The sequence below is a fragment of the Arachis hypogaea genome, chromosome 18, assembly GCF_003086295.3.
Source record: "Arachis hypogaea cultivar Tifrunner chromosome 18, arahy.Tifrunner.gnm2.J5K5, whole genome shotgun sequence".
NCBI classification, from domain to species: Eukaryota; Viridiplantae; Streptophyta; class Magnoliopsida; order Fabales; family Fabaceae; genus Arachis; species Arachis hypogaea.
In genome coordinates, this window is record NC_092053.1 from 55,624,628 (window position 1) to 55,637,131 (window position 12,504).

The following is a 12,504-nucleotide window of genomic DNA, read 5'->3' on the forward strand; positions in this document are numbered from 1 at the left end:
TCTTAATGATGATTCCACACCAACACATTGTCTTTTTTGTATTTTAGGAGTCTTCTTCCATTAAAATTGAGGTTGATGTTGAGATAAGTTCTACATTACCTCCAAGTTGTAACATGAAGGATGGAGAAGAGCTAGAAGAAGTTGGTGAGGAAGTGATTGAATATGAAGAACCTTGTCAAGAGGTGAACATGGAAGATGCTTGTCAAGAGGTGGAGGTAACTAAAGAAGAGCATAAGGGAGTGGACCTCACATTGTCAAAGTGTAGGGAGGTCTCTCTTCCTAAGTCACCATCATTCTTTACACCATTCAAGTGGGTAAAATTCATAACCCTTAGCTTTATTATTCCACTTGAATATGGGTTGCTTGAAACGGATGGTTAACTTAGAGCTCTTTATGGCATGAAAAGCAAGAAAGAGTTTGTTAGTGGTAGGCACCGCAATTCAAGGTTCACTACGGTTGAATCACCAAAATCTAAGTATAATGGTTGGTGTAGTGCTACATTAAATGGATCTAGGAGGATGTTTGGGTGCTTATATGAGAATTCTATGTGCATGCCACCCGGAGGGAATTACCATGATCAACTCGAAGACAGGTGTGAAAACAAAGTTTGGGATCTCAGATTACAAGATGTGTATCAATTTTGGGTTCCCCAAGCTTGTGGAGAACTTCACCAAGGGTTGGTGCAATTGGTTAGAAATTCTGACAACCAATGGAAGTCTAAGTATTGGTGGAAGTTCAAGGATGAATTCAAGCACAAGCCACCTTGATGAGAGCTCCTCATAAGTCCAACTTAAGGACAATAAATAAAAGTGCTAGGTGGGAGACACCTGATAAACCCTGATTTTGTGGTTTATCTTGTGCTTAATTTGGGGGATTTTATCAACTTTTCTCACATTTATTCTATGAAATAGCATGGTTTTGCAATTCTCCCTTTATTTGTGCTTAAATGTGAAAACATGCTTTTTAGGCCCTAAAATTGATGATTTTAATTCACTTTAATTCCATTCGATGCCTTGATATATTTGTTGAGTAATTTCAGGTTTATAAGGCAAGTATTGGATGGAAGAAGTGAGGAGAAAAGCATGCAAAGTGGGAGAACTCATGAAGAAATGAAGGAACCGTAAAGCTGTCAAGCATGACCTCTTTGCACTCAAACGACCATAACTTGAGCTACAGAGGTCCAAATGAGGCAGTTCTAGTTGCGTTGGAAAGCTAACATCTGGGGCTTCGAAATGATATAAAATTTGCTATATGTTGCTGATGAGCGGATAATTTATACGCTTTTTGGTATTGTTTTTAGTATGTTTTTAGTAGGATCTAATTACTTTTAGGGATGTTTTTATTAGTTTTTATGTTAAATTCACATTTCTGGACTTTACTATGAGTTTGTGTGTTTTTCTGTGATTTCAGGTATTTTCTGGCTGAAATTGAGGGACTTTAGCAAAAATCAGATTCAGAGGTTGAAGAAGGACTGCTGATGCTGTTGGATTATGACCTCCCTGCACTCAAAGTGGATTTTCTGGAGCTACAAAACTCAAAATGGCGCGCTTCTAATTGCGTTGGAAAGTAGACATCCAGGGTTTTCCAGCATTATATAATAGTCCATACTTTGGCCGAGTTTAGACGACGTAAAAGGGCGTTGAATTCCAGTTCTACGCTGCTGTTCAGAGTTAAACGCTAGAAACACGTTACAAGCCAGAGTTGAACGCCACAAATACATTACAAACTGGCGTTCAACTCCAAGAATGACCTCTCCACGTGTAAACTTCAAGCTCAGCCCAAGCACACACCAAGTGGGCCCCGGAAGTGGATTTATGCATCAATTACTTACTTCTGTAAACCCTAGTAACTAGTTTAGTATAAATAGAACTTTTTACTATTGTATTAGTCATCTTTGGTCTCAGTTTTAATTTATTGTTCATCTTAGGAGACTATTGATCACGTTTAAGGGGCTGGCCTCTCGGCCATGCCTGAACCTTTAACTTATGTATTTTTAACGGTAGAGTTTCTACACTCCATAGATTAAGGTGTGGAGCTCTGCTGTTCCTCATGAATTAATGCAAAGTACTACTGTTTCTCTATTCAATTCAACTTATTCACACTTCAACATGAATGTGATGAACGTGACAATCATCATCATTCCCTATGAACGCGTGCCTGACAACCACTTCCGTTCTACCTTCGATTGAATGATTATCTCTTGGATCTCTTAATAAGAATCTTCGTGGTATAAGCTAGATTGATGGCGGCATTCATGAGAATCCAGAAAGTCTAAACCTTGTCTGTGGTATTCCGAGTAGGATTCTGGGATTGAATGACTGTGACGAACTTCAAACTCGCGAGTGCTGGGCGTAGTGACAGACGCAAAAGGAGGGTGAATCCTATTCCAGTATGATCGAGAACCTCAGATGATTAGCCGTGCTGTGACAGAGCATTTGGACCATTTTCACAAGAGGATAGGATGCAGTCATTGACCACGGTGATGCCTCCAGATGATTAGCCATGCAGTGACAGCGCATTGGACCATTTTTCAGAGAGGATGAAAAGTAGCCATTGACAATGGTGATGTCCTTACAGAAAGCCAGCCATAGAAAGGAGTAAGACTGATTGGATGAAGACAGCAGGAAAGCAGAAGTTTAGAGGGACGAAAGCATCTCTATACCTTCATCTGAAATTCTCACCAATGATATACATAAGTATTTCTATCTTTATTTTCTATTTATTTATTAGTATTTTCGAAAACTCTATAATCAATTATTATCCGCCTGACTGAGATTTACAAGATGACCATAGCTTGCTTCATACCAACAATCTCCGTGGGATCGACCCTTACTCACGTAAGGTTTTATTACTTGGACGATCCAGTGCACTTGCTGGTTAGTTGTATCGAAGTTGTGAATGAAAAACGATTTATTAAGACGTGCGTACAGAGTTTTTGGCGCCGTTGCCTGAGATCACAATTTCGTGCACCAAGTTTTTGGCGCCGTTGCCGGGGATTGTTCGAGTTTGGACAACTGACGGTTCATCTTGTTGCTCAGATTAGGTAATTTTTTTTTTTTGTTTTATTTTCAAAATTTTTCAAAAATCTTTCAAAAATTTCTCATCTGTTTTCGAAAAAAATAAAAATTCTTATAAAAAAAAAAATTTAAAAATAAATGTTTTCAAAAAAACATTTTTCTTCAGAATTTTTAAGAATGAATTCTAGTGTTTCATGATGATTTGTTGAATCCTGGCTGGCTGTAAGCCATGTCTAATCTTTTGGACTGGGGTTTCAACTAATCATCACAAGAGCTTGTTGATCTTCACACACTTAGTTGCTCTATACATGGAAAGTATCAATATCTTCTAAAGCTTGGCTGGCTAGTAAGCCATGCCTAACCCTCAAATTGGAGCTTTAGACTAAGAGTACACGATTCCTGGAATTCATATTAAAAATTTTGGAATCCTTATTTTTCTTTTTCACAAATAATTTTCAAAAAATCCAAAAAAAATCATAAAATCATAAAAATCAAAAATATTTTGTGTTTCTTGTTTAAGTCTTGAGTCAATTTTAAGTTTGGTGTCAATTGCATGTTTTAAAGTTTGCATAAAATTTTCAAAAAATTCATGCATTCATAGTGTTCTTCATGATCTTCAAGTTGTTCTTGGTAAATTTTCTTGTTTGATCTTTGCATTTTCATGTTTTGTGTCTTTTCTTGTTTTTCATATGCATTCTTGAATTCATAGTGTCTGAACATGAAAGATTTCTAAGTTTGGTATCTTGCATGTTTTCTTTGCATATAAAATTTTCAAAAATAAATTCTTGATGTTCATCATGATCTTCAAAGTGTTCTTGGTGTTCATCTTGACATTCATAGTATTCTTGCATGCATTCAGTGTTTTGATCTAAAATTTCCATGCATTGAGCATTTTTAGTGTTTTTCTCTCTCATCATAAAAATTCAAAAAAAAAATATCTTCCCCTTTTTCTTCTCATAAATTCGAAAATTTGATTTGACTTTTTCAAAAATTTTTAAAATCTAGTTGTTTTTATGAGTCAAATCAAATTTTCAATTTAAAAATCTTATCTTTTTCAAAATCTTTTTCAAAAATCAAATCTTTTTTATTTTTTTATTTATTTTCGAAAATTATAAAAATATTTTTCAAAAATATTTTGTTAATCTTATATCATAATTTTCGAAAATCACATCATCAATTAATTTTTTGATTCAAAAATTTCAAGTTTGTTACTTACTTGTTAAGAAAGATTCAAACTTTAAGTTCTAGAATCATATCTTGTGATTTCTTGTGAATCAAGTCATTAATTGTGATTTTAAAAATCAAATCTTTTTCAAAACTAATTTCAATAATATCTTTTCAAAAATATCTTTTTATCTTATCTTTTTCAAAATCATATCTTTTTCAAAATTTGATTTTAAAATATCTTTTCTAACTTCTTATCTTCTTATCTTTTCAAAATTGATTTTCAAATTTGTTTCAACTAACTAACTAATTTTTTGTTTGTTTCTTATCTTTTTCAAAACTACCTAACTAACTCTCTCTCTCTAATTTTCAAAAATATCTCCCTCTTTTTCAAAAATTCTTTTTAATTAACTAATTATTTCAAAATTCAATTTTAATTTATTTCTTCTTTTAATTTTCAAAAATCACTAACCATTTTTCAAAAATAATTTTCGAAAATCCTTCTCTCTCATCTCCTTCTATTTATTTATTCATCTACTAACATCCTTCCCTCACTCACCAAAACTCCGAACCCTCTCTCTCTCTGAGTTCAGATTTTCTCTTCTTCTTTTCTTCTACTCACATAAGGGAACCTCTATACTTGGGTAAAAAGGATCCCTATTATTATTATTTTTCTGTTCCCTCTTTTTCATATGAGCAGGAGCAAGGACAAGAACATTCTTGTTGAAGCAGACCCGAAACCTGAAAGGACTCTGAAAAGGAAACTAAGAGAAGCTAAAATACAACAATCCAGAGATAACCTTACAGAAATTTTCGAACAGGAAGAGGAGATGGCAGCCGAAAATAATAATAATGCAAGGAGGATGCTTGGTGACTTTACTGCACCTAATTCCAATTTACATGGAAGAAGCATCTCTATCCCTACCATTGGAGCAAACAATTTTGAGCTAAAACCTCAATTAGTTTCTCTGATTCAACAAAACTGCAAGTTTCATGGACTTCCATCTGAAGATCCTTTTCAGTTCTTAACTGAATTCTTGCAGATCTGTGATACTGTTAAGACTAATGGAGTAGATCCTGAAGTCTACAGGCTCATGCTTTTCCCATTTGCTGTAAGAGACAGAGCTAGAATCTGGTTGGACTCTCAACCTAAGGATAGCCTGAACTCTTGGGATAAGCTGGTCACGGCTTTCTTAGCCAAGTTCTTTCCTCCTCAAAAGCTTAGTAAGCTTAGAGTGGATGTTCAAACCTTCATACAGAAAGAAGGTGAATCCCTCTATGAAGCTTGGGAGAGATACAAGCAACTGACCAAAAAGTGTTCTTTTGACATGCTTTCAGAATGGACCATCCTGGATATATTCTATGATGGTCTGTCTGAGTTATCAAAGATGTCATTGGATACTTCTGCAGGTGGATCCATTCACCTAAAGAAAACGCCTGCAGAAGCTCAAGAACTTATTGACATGGTTGCTAACAACCAGTTTATGTATACTTCTGAGAGGAACCCTGTAAGTAATGGGACGCCTCAAAGGAAGGGAGTTCTTGAAATTGATACTCTGAATGTCATATTGGCCCAGAATAAAATATTGACTCAGCAAGTCAATATGATTTCTCAGAGTCTGAATGGAATGCAAGCTGCATCCAACAGTACTCAAGAGGCATCTTCTGAAGAAGAAGCTTATGATCCTGAAAACCCTGCAATAGCAGAGGTGAATTACTTAGGTGAATCTTATGGAAACACCTATAACTCATCATGGAGAAATCACCCAAATCTCTCATGGAAGGATCAACAAAGGCCTCAACAAGGCTTTAATAATGGTGGAAGAAATAGGTTTAACAATAGTAAACCTTTCCCATTATCCACTCAGCAAAAGACAGAGAACTCTGAAAAAATACCTCTAATTTAGCAAACTTAGTCTCTGATCTATCTAAGGCCACTATAAGTTTATGAATGAAACAAGGTCCTCCATTAGAAATTTGGAGGCACAAGTGGGCCAGCTGAGTAAAAGGATCACTGAAATCCCTCCTAGTACTCTCCCAAGCAATACAGAAGAAAATCCAAAAGGAGAGTGCAAGGCCATTGACATAGTCAACACGGCCAAACCTACAGAGGAAGGGGAGGATGTGAATCCCAAGGAGGAAGACCTCCTGGGATGTCCAGTGATCAACAAGGAGTTTCCCTTTGAGGAACCAAAGGACTCTGAGGCTCATCTAGAGACCATAGAGATTCCACTAAACCTCCTTACGCCCTTCATGAGCTCTGATGAGTATTCCTCTTCAGAAGAGAATGAGGATGTTACTGAAGAGCAAGTTGCCAAGTTCCTTGGTGCAATCATGAAGCTGAATGCCAATTTATTTGGTAATGAGACTTGGGGAGATGAATCTCCCCTGTTCACCAATGAACTGAATGCATTGGATCAACTGAGATTGCTTCAGAAGAAACAGGATCATGGAAAGTTCCTGATACCTTGTACCATAGGCACCATGACCTTTGAGAAGGCTCTATGTGACCTGGGGTCAGGAATAAACCTCATGCCACTCTTTGTAATGGAGAAACTGGGAATCTTTGAGGTACAAGCTGCTAAAATCTCATTAGAGATGGCAGACAATTCCAGAAAATAGGCTTATGGACAAGTAGAGGACATATTAGTAAAGGTTGAAGGCCTTTACATCCCTGCTGATTTCATAATCCTAGATACTGGAAAGGATGACGATGATCCATCATCCTTGGAAGACCCTTCCTAGCCACAGCAAGAGCTGTGATTGATGTTAACAGAGGTGAACTAGTCCTTCAATTGAATAAGGACTCCCTTGAGTTTAAAACTCAAGGACATCCTTCTGTAAACATGGAAAAGAGGCACAGTAAGCTTCTCTCAAAACAGAGTCAACCAGAGCCCCTACAGTCAAACTCTAAGTTTGGTGTTGGGAGGCCACAACCAAACTCTAAGTTTGGTGTTGGGGAGTCTCAACAATGCTCTGAACATCTGTAAGGCTCCATGAGAGTCCACTGTCAAGCTATTGACATTAAAGAAGCGCTTGTTGGGAGGCAACCCAATTTTTATTTATCTAATTTTTATTTTCATTGTTTTTCATGTTTTATTAGGTTCATGATCATGTGGAGTCACAAAATAAATCAAAAAATTTAAAACAGAATCAAAAACAGCAGAAGAAAAATCACACCCTAGAGGAAGGACTTACTGGCGTTTAAACGCCAGTAAGGAGCATCTGTCTGGCGTTCAACGCCAGAACAGAGCATGTTTCTGGTGTTGAACGCCAGAAACAAGCAGCATCCTAGCGTTCAGATGCCAGAAATGCATAGTGAGGAAAGCTGGCGCTGAACGCCAGAAACAAGCATGGAACTGGCGTTCAACGCCAGAAATATGCTGCATCTGGGCGCTGAATGCCCAGAACAAGCATCAATTCGGCGTTTAAACGCCAGAATTGCATGCAAAGGCATTTTACATGCCTAATTGGTGCAGGGATGTAAATCCTTGACACCTCAGGATCTGTGGACCTCACAGGATCCCCACCTACCTCACCCTTTCTCTCTCCATTCATGCTCATCCCTTCTGTTTTCCATTTACCACTCACATCACTTTCCCACCTACCTACCTACCTTTAAAATTCAAAATCAATTTTCCACCCAAAACCCACCCTTATGGCCGAACCTTACCCCCCTCCCTTCCCTATATATAGCCCTCCATTCTTCCTCATTTTCACACCACACAACCCTCTCTTCTCTTCTTGGCCGAATACACCTCTCCCTCCTCTCCTCCATATTTTCTTCTTCTTCTTCATCTATTATTTCTTCTCTTGCTCGAGGGCGAGCAAAATTCTAAGTTTGGTGTGGTAAAAGTATAAGCTTTTTGTTTTTCCATTACCATTGATGGCACCCAAGACCGGAGAATCCTCTAGAAAAGGGAAAGGGAAGACAAAAGCTTCCACCTCCGAGTCATGAGAGATGGAAAGATTCATCTCCAAAAGCTCATCAAGACCACTTCTATGATGTTGTGGCCAAGAAGAAGGTGATCCCCGAGGTCCCTTTCAAACTCAAGAGAAATGAGTATCCAGAGATCCGACATGAGATCCATAGAAGAGGTTGGGAAGTTCTAACAAACCCCATCCAACAAGTCGGAACTCTACTGGTTCAAGAGTTCTATGCTAATGCATGGATCACAAGGAACCATGATCAAAGTAAGAACCCGAACCCAAAGAATTATCTCACCATGGTTTGGGGGAATTACTTAGATTTTAGTCCGGAAAATGTAAGGTTGGCGTTCAACTTGCCAATGATGGAAGAGAACGCACGCCCCTACACAAGGAGAGTCAACTTTGATCAAAAGTTGGACCAAGTCCTCATGGACATATGTGTGGAAGGAGCTCAATGGAAGATTGACTCAAAAGGCAAACCGGTTCAACTGAGAAGACTAAACCTTAAGCCTGTAGCTAGAGGATGGTTGGAGTTCATTCAACGCTCAATCATTCCCACTAGTAACCGGTCTGAAGTTACTATAGACCGGGCCTTCATGATCCATAGCATCATGATTGGAGAAGAGGTGGAGGTTCATGAGATTATACCTCAAGAACTCTACAAGGTGGCTGACAAGTCCTCCACTATGGCAAGGTTAGCTTTTCCTCACCTCATTTGCCATCTATGCAATTTGGCTGGGATTGACATAGAAGGAGACATTCCCATTGAGGAAGAGAAGCCCATCACTAAGAAAAGGATGGAGCAAACAAGAGAGCCCATTCATGGAGCTCAAGAGACGCATGAAGCTCATCACCATGAGATCCCGGAGATGCCTCAAATGCATTTTCCTCCACAAAACTATTGGGAGCAAATCAACACCTCCCTAGGAGAATTAAGTTCCAACATGGGACAATTAAGGGTGGAACATCAAGAGCACTCCATCATCCTTCATGAAATTAAAGAAGATCAAAAAGCAATGAGGGAGGAGCAACAAAGACAAGGAAGAGACATAGAGGAGCTCAAGGACATCATTGGTTCCTCAAGAAGGAAATGCCACCATCACTAAGGTGGATTCATTCCTTGTTCTTAAATTCTCTGTTTTTCGTTTTCCTTATGTTAAGTGCTTATCCATGTTTGTGTCTTATTACATGATCATTAGTAATTAGTAACTATGTCTTAAAGTTATGAATGTCCTATGAATCCATCACCTCTCTTAAATAAAAAATTGTTTTAATTCAAAAGAACAAGAAGTACATGAGTTTCGAATTTATCCTTGAACTTAGTTTAATTATATTGATGTGGTGACAATACTTTTTATTTTCTGAATGAATGCTTGAACAGTGCATATGTCTTTTGAAGTTGTTGTTTAAGAATGTTAAATATGTTGGCTCTTGAAAGAATGATGACAAGGAGACATGTTATTTGATAATCTGAAAAATCATAAAAATGATTCTTGAAGCAAGAAAAAGCAGCAAAGAACAAAGCTTGTAGAAAAAAAAAAGCGAAAAAAAAAAGAAAAAGCAAGCAGAAAAAGCCAAAAGCTCTTAAAACCAAAAGGCAAGAGCAAAAAGCCAATAGCCCTTAAAACCAAAAGGCAAGGGTAATAAAAAGGATCCCAAGGCTTTGAGCATCAGTGGATAGGAGGGCCTAAAGGAATAAAATCCTGGCCTAAGCGGCTAAACCAAACTGTCCCTAACCATGTGCTTGTGGCGTGAAGGTGTCAAGTGAAAACTTGAGACTGAGCGGTTAAAGTCAAGGTCCAAAGCAAAAGAAGAGTGTACTTAAGAACCCTGGACACCTCTAATTGGGGACTTTAACAAAGCTGAGTCACAATCTGAAAAGGTTCACCCAGTTATGTGTCTGTGGCATTTATGTATCCAGTGGTAATACTGAAAAACAAAGTGCTTAGGGCCACGGCCAAGACTCATAAAGTAGCTGTGTTCAAGAATCAACATACTGAACTAGGAGAATCAATAACACTATCTGAACTCTGAGTTCCTATAGATGCCAATCATTCTGAACTTCAATGGATGAAGTGAGATGCCAAAACTATTCAAGAGGCAAAAAAGCTACAAGTCACACTCATCTGATTGGAGCTATGTTTCATTGATAGTTTGGAATTTATAGTATATTCTCTTCTTTTTATTCTATTTGATTTTCAGTTGCTTGGGGACAAGCAACAATTTAAGTTTGGTGTTGTGATGAGCAGATAATTTATACGCTTTTTGGTATTGTTTTTAGTATGTTTTTAGTAGGATCTAGTTACTTTTAGGGATGTTTTTATTAGTTTTTATGTTAAATTCACATTTCTGGACTTTACTATGAGTTTGTGTGTTTAGGGTTTAGGGTGTGTACTACAGAACTCAAAATGGCGCGCTTCTAATTGCGTTGGAAAGTAGACATCCAGGGCTTTCCAGCAATATATAATAGTCCATACTTTGGCCGAGTTTAGATGATGTAAAAGGGCGTTGAACGCCAGTTCTACGCTGCTGTCCGGAGTTAAACGCCAGAAACACGTTACAAGCCAGAGTTGAACGCCAGAAATACGTTACAAACTGGCGTTCAACTCCAAGAATGACCTCTCCACGTGTAAACTTCAAGCTCAGCCCAAGCACACACCAAGTGGGTCCCGGAAGTGGATTTATGCATCAATTACTTACTTCTGTAAACCCTAGTAACTAGTTTAATATAAATAGGACTTTTTACTATTATATTAGTCATCTTTGGTCTCAGTTTTAATCTATTGTTCATCTTAGGAGACTATTGATCACGTTTAGGGGGCTGGCCTCTCGGCCATACCTGAACCGTTCACTTATGTATTTTTAACGGTAGAGTTTCTACACTCCATAGATTAAGGTGTGGAGCTCTGCTGTTCCTCATGAATTAATGCAAAGTACTACTGTTTCTCTATTCAATTCAACTTATTCCACTTCTAAGATATTCATTCGCACTTCAACATGAATGTGATGAACGTGACAATCATCATCATTCCCTATGAACGCGTGCCTGACAACCACTTCCGTTCTACCTTCGATTGAATGATTATCTCTTGGATCTCTTAATAAGAATCTTCGTGGTATAAGCTAGATTGATGGCGGCATTCATGAGAATCCGGAAAGTCTAAACCTTGTCTGTGGTATTCCGAGTAGGATTCTGGGATTGAATGACTGTGACGAACTTCAAACTCGCGAGTGCTGGGCGTAGTGACAGACGCAAAAGGAGGGTGAATTCTATTCCAGTATGATCGAGAACCTCATATGATTAGCCGTGCTGTGACAGAGCATTTGACCATTTTCACAAGAGGATAGGATGTAGCCATTGACCACGGTGATGCCTCCAGATGATTAGCCATACAGTGACAGCGCATTGGACCATTTTCCAGAGAGGATGAAAAGTAGCCATTGACAATGGTGATGTCCTTACAGAAAGCCAGCCATAGAAAGGAGTAGGACTGATTGGATGAAGACAGCAGGAAAGCAGAAGTTTAGAGGGACGAAAGCATCTCTATACCTTCATCTGAAATTCTCACCAATGATATACATAAGTATTTCTATCTTTATTTTCTATTTATTTATTAGTATTTTCGAAAACCCCATAATCAATTATTATCCGCCTGACTGAGATTTACAAGATGACCATAGCTTGCTTCATACCAACAATCTCCGTGGGATCGACCCTTACTCACGTAAGGTTTTATTACTTGGATGACCCAGTGCACTTGCTGGTTAGTTGTATCGAAGTTGTGAATGAAAAATGATTTATTAAGACGTGCGTACAGAGTTTTTGGCGCCGTTTCCTGAGATCACAATTTCGTGCACCAATTGCCTGACGCATAGGGGCACTCACGTGCCATGTACACGCACGCGCCAATTCTGCCTGTGGGTCCACTTTAATGAAATCACCCCCAGCGATTTTACAGCTCATTTTGGGCCCAATCCAACCCATTTCTGATGCTATTAAACCCAAGGATTGAAGGGGGAATGAACCAAGTAGTCATAGTTTAGTTTTCATTATGTTTTAGGTTAGAATTCTAGAGAGAAAGGCTCTCTCCTCTCTCTAGATTTTAGGGTAGTTTTAGTTAATTCTTCTTGAATCTAAGTTATAATTCTTGTTTTGATTTAGTTCTTCCTTTTAATTTCTTGTTATTACATCTCTATTCTTCTAGTTTTACTTGTCATTTCCTTTATTTTGCCATTTTTATGTTTATGAACAATTGTTGGATCTTAATTTTCTTTAATGCAATTTAATATTTGATGTCCTTTTAATTGTTGATTTGAGTTGTGATTTACTTTCCTTGTCATTGATAGTTGGTAGATTTTACTATTTCTTGTCATTTATTATGCTTTCCTTTTA

At 37.9% G+C, this 12,504-nt stretch overlaps 1 non-coding gene across 1 annotated transcript; it reads right to left on the reverse strand.

Annotated features, from left to right (window-relative positions):
• Positions 1–5,407: 5,407 nt before the first annotated feature.
• Positions 5,408–5,515, reverse strand: LOC112774123 (small nucleolar RNA R71). Its single transcript, XR_003188626.1, has one exon. It is a non-coding gene; the product is annotated as a small nucleolar RNA R71 (small nucleolar RNA).
• Between the last annotated feature and the right edge of the window lie 6,989 nt (positions 5,516–12,504).